This window comes from Prionailurus bengalensis, chromosome B3 (genome assembly GCF_016509475.1).
Source record: "Prionailurus bengalensis isolate Pbe53 chromosome B3, Fcat_Pben_1.1_paternal_pri, whole genome shotgun sequence".
Lineage (NCBI taxonomy): Eukaryota > Metazoa > Chordata > Mammalia > Carnivora > Felidae > Prionailurus > Prionailurus bengalensis.
In genome coordinates, this window is record NC_057355.1 from 79,605,297 (window position 1) to 79,616,135 (window position 10,839).

Below are 10,839 nucleotides of genomic sequence, written 5' to 3' on the forward strand. Positions count from 1 at the left end.
TGTTGTTCTAGCAGACATCTTGCATAGGTGTTCACTGGTACTCTCCCACTGTGGAGGCACTCAAATTCTCAAGCTTCTAGCTACTACCAAGTTGCACAAAATGTAGTTTGACTTCTTATAACCTAGTATTCATCATCATTGCTTAATGTACCAAACCTTCATAATCCCCAATATCATTTCATTTTGACTCACATTTGTATGCATTGAACAAGATTGAAAAAGTCCTCTGAGTTTCAATTTAAGTGTTAAAAATTGTCACTGAAAGTGCTTACTTCAGCAGCACACATACTAAAATTGGAACGATACAGAGAAGATTAGCATGGGCTCTGCACAAGGGTGACATGCAAATTTGTGAAGCATTCCATATGAAAATAATAATAATCACTGAAAATATGAGTCATATAAGCTAAAACCAACTAGCTTTAGTCTTGAAAAATCACATAAAGTATTTATGAAATGTATAAACCCTAGGAAATTATTTTCAAACAATGATAGGTTTGAATACAATTTAATCAATAATATCATATGTAACTTAGAAACTTTTATTGACGAAAATTTTGGTATTCTATTATTCCATTAGCAAACCATCCTTACTGAACACCTTTGGGATCTTCAAAGGTACAGAATAAGATTTAGTTTTGTGCTTTGAATTTTTTCAATCATTCTCCTCTAAAATTATTTGCATGCAATAGTTAACCAGTACATACTTTAAATTGAACAGAAAGTACAGTAGGTTGGACTTGGATATAATAAAAAGATTTTTATTATTTATTGATTTAACTAATGAAGAAATACATTTGGGAAAAATTATTTCATGAAACATTACTTATAGAGTACCAATATGAAGCCCATTGAGTTCCTCTCCTTTTTTTACTTATTTTTTTTATTCTTTCTATCCTCCTCCTATTTCATTTTTCTCTCTTGGGAAGACAGATTGTCAAAACATCAAGTAAGGTCTCCTAGGATTGCTTGTACTTCTGAAAGCTCAGTCTTCGCTGCTATATCTTTGGCTTCTTTGTGTTTTTGTGTCATCGGGACTGAAGAGATATGTGATGGTGGAATTCTAGCTCAAAAGCCAAAAGAATGGTTAAATAAATTGGGTGGCATAGATATTTGAGAAGACAGGTAAGCTCTTGATGTTACACAGGCTTTTTCACGACAGGAAAACCTCACTTTGTCAACTTGACAATTAAACAACAAGATAACTCTTACGCACTTCAAAACACATTCCAAACTTGAGAATCATAGTGGAAAGGCTTTGCCTTTTTTCCAGTGCTGCAGGGAAACTGTACAGGGGTTTCTGAATGGAGGAAGAGGTACAGAGTTTGTGGGATTTTAAACATTATACAACTGATGAAGGTACCTACTAACCAGAGGAATTTGAATGATCTTTGATTATAAGGTAGTACATTTTTAGATACATGTTTGCTTATCTGCAATGCTTAGAAGAAAACATTCCTGTTCCTCCTTGTGTTCACTATATGGCAATTTTGAGAAGTTATCAGTGGAAGATTTTAGAATCCAAACAAATAGCTTTAAAAAATTAGAGCGGTTGGGGCACCCTGGTGGCTCAGTCAGTTAAGCATCCAACTCTAGATTTCAGCTCAGGTCATGATCTCACAGTTGTGAGATAGAGCCCCACATCAGCACAGAGCCTGCTTGAGATTCTCTCTCTCAAAATTAAAAAAAAAAAACTTAAAAAAATTAGAGTGGTTTATTTGGTTTATAAATTCACAGAATAATACCCCACAAAGACTTAGGAATACTTATTATTTGTCAGGCTTATAATGTGGCTGACATTGAGTATGATGATTTTACTTTACGATTATAACATATATAACAGTTATGTTAATTGCTATGGCTTTGAATTTCAGAAGGGAGGGTAAGTGCTCTCAGGTTTAACTCTGAAATTTTTGGGAAATGAAGATGAAGTGCATTTGAAGTGTCCCTGTGTGCATATCTCTACATGACTCTAAACAACTGGAAATCCACTTGGGAGAGAGTCCATGACAGAATGAAGGCATGACTTCCAGGGCCAAGCAACTATTTACTCATATCACTGGGCCTGATAAGGAAAATAGGATATTTTCAGAGGAGGAAATACTGCTATTACCTGCCTCTGACTTAATAAGGGGTAAACCCTACATGTGATATGTCTCTAGGATCAGGCAGAGCCTTTTGGGGTTTACCTACAGTTAGATACATATCTATATCCACATCTCTATCTATCTATCTTAGAAATATAATTACACAGGGGATATTTGTTAACAACCATACCAGTATTTACCCAGGATCAAGTCTAATTTTGAAGACATCAAGCCTTTTCCACTCCTATAAACCTCATTTTCAGAACTGGGAAGGGTATTTGTGTCCATTTGTCTGTTGATCCTGACCTTCTCAAATTCTTCTCAAAGCCTTGGATACCCTTTTGATTCAAATAAAATAGGATTGGGGAGACTTTTTCCAATGCTTTATAGCATCACGGTACAAATCTAATTTAGGAACATCCATCCAAAATACAAAACTTGAAAAGGAATGAGTTACATATAATTGCCTTGCTTCCACTCACCTATTTTGGTTTTATGTTTTGTTTTGTTTTGTTTTGTTTTAGAAAACAAATCTTCCTTCAGTAAATAACCCGTAACTCGGTATCAATCGTATAGAAGAAAAACATCCTGCTCAGTGGCCTACCCAACAATATATGCTGTTTGCCACCTACAGAGCCACATATACTAAAATGCACTAAAATGACTGTACAGGACATAACTAAAACGAATCCATTGTGAGATTTCCTACCAAATCCAGAGTGTTCTGGGGCCATTAACTGAACAGAATTAAGGAATGACTGTTGATATAGGTGGCTACAGAAACAACTACTCTCCAAGCATTTGGACAACCAGCTCTAATAAATTTCTTTCTCAGTAGTTTATTCTATGGACTGGAGATAGCCATCTGAGATACCTAGAGAAATCACAAGCAATCAGACAGTTATCTTTATATGAGGTACTACATCTTAAATACAAGATTAAAGATACCATGCTGTTACGACCTAAAATATTAAAGATGTTTTTTCAGTTGTAGTTAGTTCAAAGGATATTACTATTTCTCAATATTTCATTCATTCTTAATCACTGGCAAAATGGCCGTTCACTGGTAAATTTAGGCAACAAAACAGGGTTTTTAGTTATTATTAAAAAATGAGATTTCTCTTTAGTTACTTGTATAGTTTGGAAAATTCAACTCTATTTACATAGTAGTTACTTAAGTGATACTCATTATTCTGAATGACCTTTTCTTTGTTATAACTTCTAACCAATTTAGCAAAGCCATCAAATTCTTCAAGTTAACCTGGGAGGAAGTAACAGTTTTCTCCTCTTACTCATCCAAAATAATAATAGTAAGAAACCATTTTTCTAAACGCTATTTTATACCAACGCATGCCTATGAACTTCCCTCCCTATTTCAGAAGCTTCTCTTAAGTCATTATAGTAAGTCCATCCATGCCTCAATTTAGCACAACAATTATCTAGTGTTTCCTATATACAAAACATGAGTAAAATATGACGTTGTCTTCAAAGAGTTTATGAACTGTGTATAATTTCTGTTATCTAGCTGCATATTTTAGTTCAAGTGAGTCAGCAAACTTTCAAAAGCCTGACTTTATAATGTTATCACCAACTTGCAAGTTTAGATCAACTTTAGTTGTTGCTAACCTTAATAGAAATACAGCCTATCTTTTCAAATACCATGCAACCTTATTACCACTTTTGCAGACGAAGGAAGTGAAACAATATGGGTCAAGTGAGTTGCTCTGTGATTAATGAAGCAAAAAGTAGAACTCATTGTCTCCTTGTATGTTTAACCAAGAGCTCAAGAGATAGTAAATTGTGAACAATTTAAATTAAATGGAAGTGTTAAAACTTATCGGAGCAATTTTGAGTCAGGTATTCTAGTTAATAAAGGATAACCAGAAGCAAATTTAGTTGTGTGCAGTATTTGTTATACTCTAAGAATGGTATAGTTTGCTTCAAACAATGATTAAAAAATAGAAATAGTATCCATCAATGGATATATTTTCTTTTTGAATTTACTGACAAAAAAAGGTGCAGATGGCACCCCAAATAAGAGACTGGCATGGACCAGTATCTTCTCTGTGAAAATGACTAATGTATTACTATGCTTCTGCCAGAACTTACATAAAGAGACTGCCAAAAATGATCATATCATTATCAGCTAGTGTTCCCAATTGTTCACTGTTTGTATCACATATGGATCCTCTGAAATGCAGAACTCCTACCTAAAGAAACCCTAATATCATTATAAAACATGAACTTTTGCATGTTTTTAAAATGTTTTAAGAAAACTGTATTTGTTCTACAATAAACAGACATATTTTCCTGGTGTCAGTTAAACAAAAAACAGTGCAAAAAATAAATGAGATTCAAGTTTCAAAAGTTATATTTGGAAAGGAAAATTAGAATACAAAGAAGATTTGGTGTAGATGTCTATATAAACAAATCAGCTTTGTTCTTTCACTCCCTGTATATTTTTAGCTATCAGCCATCTACTAAACATCTAGTACTAACCATTTGGTCACAGAGGGCCATTGATTTCTCTCAATGTGAGGCTTTAATATAGATTAATTGAATGTGATGGTGCAATACACCCAATTCTCATATTATATCCCATGACATTAAAGTGAAAAGAAGATGAAATAAGAGGTTCATCTGGTTATTTATTACACAGTAAGCACTGCTTAGCTTCTCATTGGTGCAAAAGTTAGTTCATTTTTACATGAATATACGTATTTACATCATCAAATAACAAGGAACTGGATATTGGTATTCTTCATACTCACGCACAAACACACACATACACAGACACACAACCTTTTATACTATCAACTATAAAATACTAGAAATTGAGACATAGATCATCTTTCTATGTAAAATATTTCAAGAGGAAAATGACAGTTGGGTAGAGTGTAACTTGAAAAGTACTCTTGGGGAATGGGGAAGGGTTGAATATGTGAAGCACAGAGGAATTTTAGCGCAGGGAAGGTGTTCTTTATGATACTGTAATTGGGGATATATGACATGGTACATTTGTCAAATCCATAAGACTTTAAAGGAAGAAGAGTGAAACTTAATAAAAGTTTTAAAAAAGACATTTAGGAAGTCAAGGGATCACAGAATATGACAAAAAAAATCTAACTACATTACAAATGTATGAAATAATCTCACTAAAGGTGGTAAGGGGAAAATGCTGACCTAAATAACTGGAAATGAGTGTACTCTAACACCAAACACAAAAGAAAGTGTGCATAAATACCATATTGTAGCTCATAAAGTTGGTAAAGTTTAACAATTCTGAAACCACTATGCATGTATGCTGGAACTGAATAAGCAAATGGGTGCTAGATGGTAAGAGCCAGGTTTCTCACTGTCAGAATGAGAAATTATAAGTGAGCAAGAAAAAGCTAGAATGATTCATGTGGTAGTGTATTAGAGACATCAATTTGAACGTAATATAGATACAGATGGCTATATATATATATATATATATATATATATATATATATGTAAAATTCCTTCCCCCCTCTCTACATATATGTAGATACACGTACACATACATAGATATATACAGTGAGGGGGGTATATAGATATAGAGATTGATATAAATATAGATACAATATGCATGCACACACACAGGTTATTTGATATATTTTTTTCTTTGCTCTGTCAGATGAAAGGGCCTAAAAGCAAAGACATCCCAGTAGAAATGAGTATAACTAGTACTCACTTGGTTTGTACCACCATTTTCCAATGGAAAGAATCAGAGTTGCTTGAAAAACTGGTTGATTCTAGCACTGGGCAGAAAATATACAAAATGAGGCTAGAGTGTAAACTGATGCCAGAAAGTAAGGAAGTGTTAACAACATACACACACACACACACACACACACACACAAAATGGGGGTATATCAAAAGGACATAGGAGCCAACTAAAAGAATTCCCAGTGGCCAAAACTGACACAATTTGAACAAAAAAAATAAGTAAAACAGCATTGGATTTTAGTCCAAAATCTAAAATAAATATTCACAAATCCATACTGACATATAAATGATTGAATAAATAAAAGGGAGATAATAGACAAATCCCCAACGCAAAAGAATGCCAAATAAACTATGTAGACATTTCTTCCTCACTGAAGTGGATGATAACTCTCCACTTCTTTATTTTTATTTTTTTAAATGTTTTATTTTATTTTTGAGAGACAGAGAGAGACAGCATGAGTGGGGGAGGAGCAGAGAGAGAGGGAGACACAGAATCCAAAACAGGCTCCAGACTCTGAGCTGTCAGCACAAAGCCCGACCTGGGGCTCAAACCCACGAGCCATGAGATCACGACCTGAGCTGAAGTCGGACACTGAACCAACTGAGCCACCCAGGAGCCCCCAACTCTCCACTTCTAAAGTCTTGGCTTCTCAGTGTGACTTTCTTCATAGAATACAGAAAAAACAGGGGATTTTTAAATTTTTTTAAAATGTATATTTATTTTTGAGAGAGACAGACAGAAAGAGTGTGATCAGGGGTGGGGCAGAGGGTAGGAGACACAGAATTCAAAGCAGGCTCCAGGCCCGGAGCTGTCAGCACAGAGCCCAATACGAGGCTTAAACTCATGATCATGACCTGAGCACAATTTGGATGCTTAATCCACCTGGCCACCCAGGCACCCCATAAACTAGGGATTTTTCAAAACTTAACTATCCAGTAAGGAAAATTTTCCAATACTACCTAATCCAAGTGATCAAAGACAACATCCACAGTAACGGATCATTTGACAAAAATGCCACTTTACCTCTGTGATCTCCCTCCTAAAATCCGAGTTTAATCACAATACAATAATAAGACAAGTCCTATGTAAGTGACTTTCTACAAAATACATAACCTTGGGGCGCCTGGGTGGCTCAGTCGGTTAAGCGTCCGACTTCAGCTCGGGTCACGATCTCGCGGTCCATGAGTTCGAGCCCCGCGTTGGGCTCTGGGTTGATGGCTCAGAGCCTGGAGCCTGCTTCCGATTCTGTTTCTCCCTCTCTCTCTGCCCCTCCCCTGTTCATGCTCTGTCTCTCTCTGTCTCAAAAATAAATTAAAAAAAAATACATAACCAACACTCTTTAAAACCCTTAAGGTCACCAAAATCAGAGAAAGTCTGGGAAATAGTAACCGTCAAGAAGAGTCTAAGGAGATATGACAACTAAATGTAAGGATCCTGGGAGAGAAAAAGGTAAATTAGGTTAAATGTAAGCCAATATGAATCAAGTATGGACTTCAGTGATTACTGAGGTTATCAATATTGATTCATTATTGTGTCAAACACCATACCACTGTAAGATGCTAATAATGAGGTACACTGGGTGTGAGTATATGGCAACTCTCTGTACTGTCTTTGTAACTTTTCTGTAAATCTAAATCAATTATATAATAAAAGTTTGTTTAATGAAAACTTGGTCTTGTGGATAAATTGAATTATGGATGAGTATTAAAGTGCTGTATTGTTACTGAGTATAAAAATGAATGGAGGGTAGAATTTAATAGATCAGAGCTCAGTAGAAAGATTTTTATTTGAATATCAACTTGAAACCCCTGTTTAGCTAAGCAAGTCAGGACTCCAACAAGAGTGTGAGCTGTCACAGTGCCATGAAAGCAGATGGCCATGACTGCACACAACTGGGAAACAAAACCCCAGGACCAGTTGGAAATAATATAGGATTCCTAGTCCAGGATGTCCAAATTGTGACAGACTTTTTGTTTATTTTTTACTTTAGTAAAATCAGTTTGTTGAATTAATTTCAAAGGATGTTATAGGTTACAAGAACACCCAATATAGTGATTAGAAAACAGTAAAAACTTCTTACTGGCGTGGACTATGGAATTACTTCTGCTTTTAAAAGAAAAAAGACAGTATCTGGTTATTCTTAATTGCATGCACTCCAGGTCTCTTTCACCTCAATCATTTGAAGATTTTAATATCTAGTATATACAAACTTGTATCCATCAAAACATAGCACATATTTTAAAAATACTATTGTGATAAAACTACAATGACCTTAAGGAGAAAGAGCTCACCATTCCAAAATCATGGTAGGGTCCTATCCAGTAGATCTCTCAAGTCAACCTCAGTCAACATGATCTTTGAGTATTAGGTAACTGGTCTGTTTTATTTCTAATCATAAACCTTAGACATATCATATATATAGATTCCTGAAGAATTCTAAAATGAGCTTATCATCACCCACATCTTATTGATCACAAAAAATTCACACAAATACAACTCCAATTGCATTACATCGACATCTTTTCCCAATAGCCTTGTCACTGTCCATTCATATTTTCATCCAAATTGTATTCCCATAATTTATGACTAAGTATAGCATGACTTTGTATGACTAAGTCATATATCCAGGTGTATTTAATTTTCATGTGTAGAATACCAAATTCTAAGACAGTTGATTCAGCCATAACACCTATCAGTTTTTTTAAAATGCTTTGTGATATATATATATATATATAGATAGATAGATAGATAGATAGATAGATTTAAAAATAGTAAGCCTTTTTCCAAGGCCCAAGGTAAATTGCCACAGTCCCACAAAAATATTTAATGGACCCCAAAAGACTTTCCTAATTTTCGCCAGTATGTTTTACTCTCCTGACAGAATTCTGTATATGTTTCCCATATAAATATACCAGGGATGCCTTAAATCAGAGAAGTGATACAACACCATTAGCTTTGTGAGAAATTATATCATGGTTAAAAGCACAGGCTCCAGAACCACACTTCCTGGTCTGAAGCTCAAATCCTTCATACACCTGCTGTGTGACACTGAAGAAGTTACTATATATCTCTTGCTTCATTTTATCTGCAAAATGCTACCTTGTCATAATTTAACAATATGTTATTTACTACTAATGCAGGTAGAAACAATTCTACAAGAGCATGGTGCCCACCATATGGTAAGGTAAAGCTTCGTTGAATGAAGGAATAAATGAATGAACGAGTCATCAGTAGTAGAAAAAGAATAAATATGCACAAAAGGAAATATGGGTGATAGCAGTGGAAATTGTGAATGCTAACTGGAACTTTAGCAATTGTAACGATAGCAGAAATGTACTGGAAGTGTTGCTCAGTATTGGACCCAATGGAGCTAATAATGTCAGCCTTCTTTCAGGAGATATATCTGAAATGTTAGCTGTGTTTTCTCAACTTATTTCCACTCAAGATGAAACTTCATCAGCTTCACACCTAATATAGGTGTTCACAGGCTTTCAGTAAATTTAAGGTAATTTATGATTTCATCTTTCTCAAGTAATTTTCAATCAAGTAAAGTTATCCAACAAGACTGGAAGTTTCACATGGAAACATTTTATTTTAAGGTTTCATTAGTATGCGTAAATTCACAGCCCCTCCCAATCTCCATCCATTTTTTGCAAATAATTGAAAAAAGTGACTCAACATATGTGGATACCAGTTTTTAGGTTAGCAAATAGGGCATGGCACTTTAAACGTTTTAAATGTGGAACATTAACTGTGCTATAATTTAATTTCTAATAATGAACCTGATTCTCCTTCCAAACTGAAGATAACATCCTGTGGTAAACATGAAAAACAGGAGCATGTCATAGAAAGCATATTATAGCATGAGGCAGGACATCTGTTTTCCAGTCCCTTACTCACGTCTTATATGTAATGAATTTTATGTCACTTGGCCTCAGTTTCTTCATCTATAGAACAGGAATGATACCCACACAAAAACAGAAGCTTAACCAAATCCTTGCATTCACTCACTGTCTATTAAGCCCCTACAATGTGCCAAGGTCAGACTTTTTCCTACTCCTCTGTGATTTTTACAAGGGCTCACACAGGTATGAACTAGGAAAGGAGCACTGGAACAATCAGCCACAATGGGTGACATGGGAGTATGGCTACTTACTCATGTATCTTACTTGTACATCTGGTCCTGCTTGGGCTCAATCTGAATGTCCCATTCTCAACTAAGAATAAGTGCTGCTTGGCAGTTCTGACCAAATCTAGCTTATAGTGAATGTTTCCAGATACTTGGTCACTTGGTGTTTGCTCAAAAGTCAAGCATTCTAGGGTGCCTGGGTGGCTCAGTCTGTTAAGCACCTGACTCTTGATTTTGGCTCAGGTCATGATCTCATGGTTCATGACTCCAAGCCCCATGTTGGGCTCTGTGCTGACAATGTAGAGCCTGTTTGGGATTCTGTCTCTCTCCTTCTCTCTCTGCCCCTCCCCAGTTCTCCCTCTCCCTCCCTCCCTCCCTCCTTCCCTCCCTCCCTCTCTCTCTCTCTCTTGCTCTCAAAATGAATAAATAAATAAGCTTAAAAAAGGAACATACTTTGTAAATCACGGTCAAAAAAATAAATAAAAAAGTCAAGCATTCCATTTCATTAAGGACCAGTACCATGTTAAGAGCTATTTCTCAAAGACTGTATAATCTGTGCTACACATAGCATGGTGTTCCAGATTCCATTAGCCTTCAACTGAATTCTCCCATTGGGTCCTGTCATCATCTCTATGCTGCATCTTTTCCCAATACTAATACCTGACTACCTTAGAGTCTGCTGGATCATATGGTTCACATGGCCAGGCTGAAGCACTGCAGCCTGGAACTGCAGACCTATTGGCCGATCCCAGCTCAACTTAAAGCTGGCAGCCTCCCTGTCACCCACTACTACAGTAAGGAAGTACTCTTAGGAGTGGGATGTGCTGTATCCAGAAGCCAAAAAGGATCTACCAAGGTACTTGGTACTTTGT

General features: G+C 35.8%; 1 non-coding gene across 1 annotated transcript; it reads left to right on the plus strand.

Moving 5' to 3' along the window:
• The first annotated feature begins 264 nt into the window (after window positions 1-264).
• On the plus strand, window positions 265-371 carry LOC122469688. Its single transcript, XR_006293583.1, has one exon. It is a non-coding gene; the product is annotated as a U6 spliceosomal RNA (small nuclear RNA).
• The last annotated feature ends 10,468 nt before the right edge of the window (window positions 372-10,839 follow it).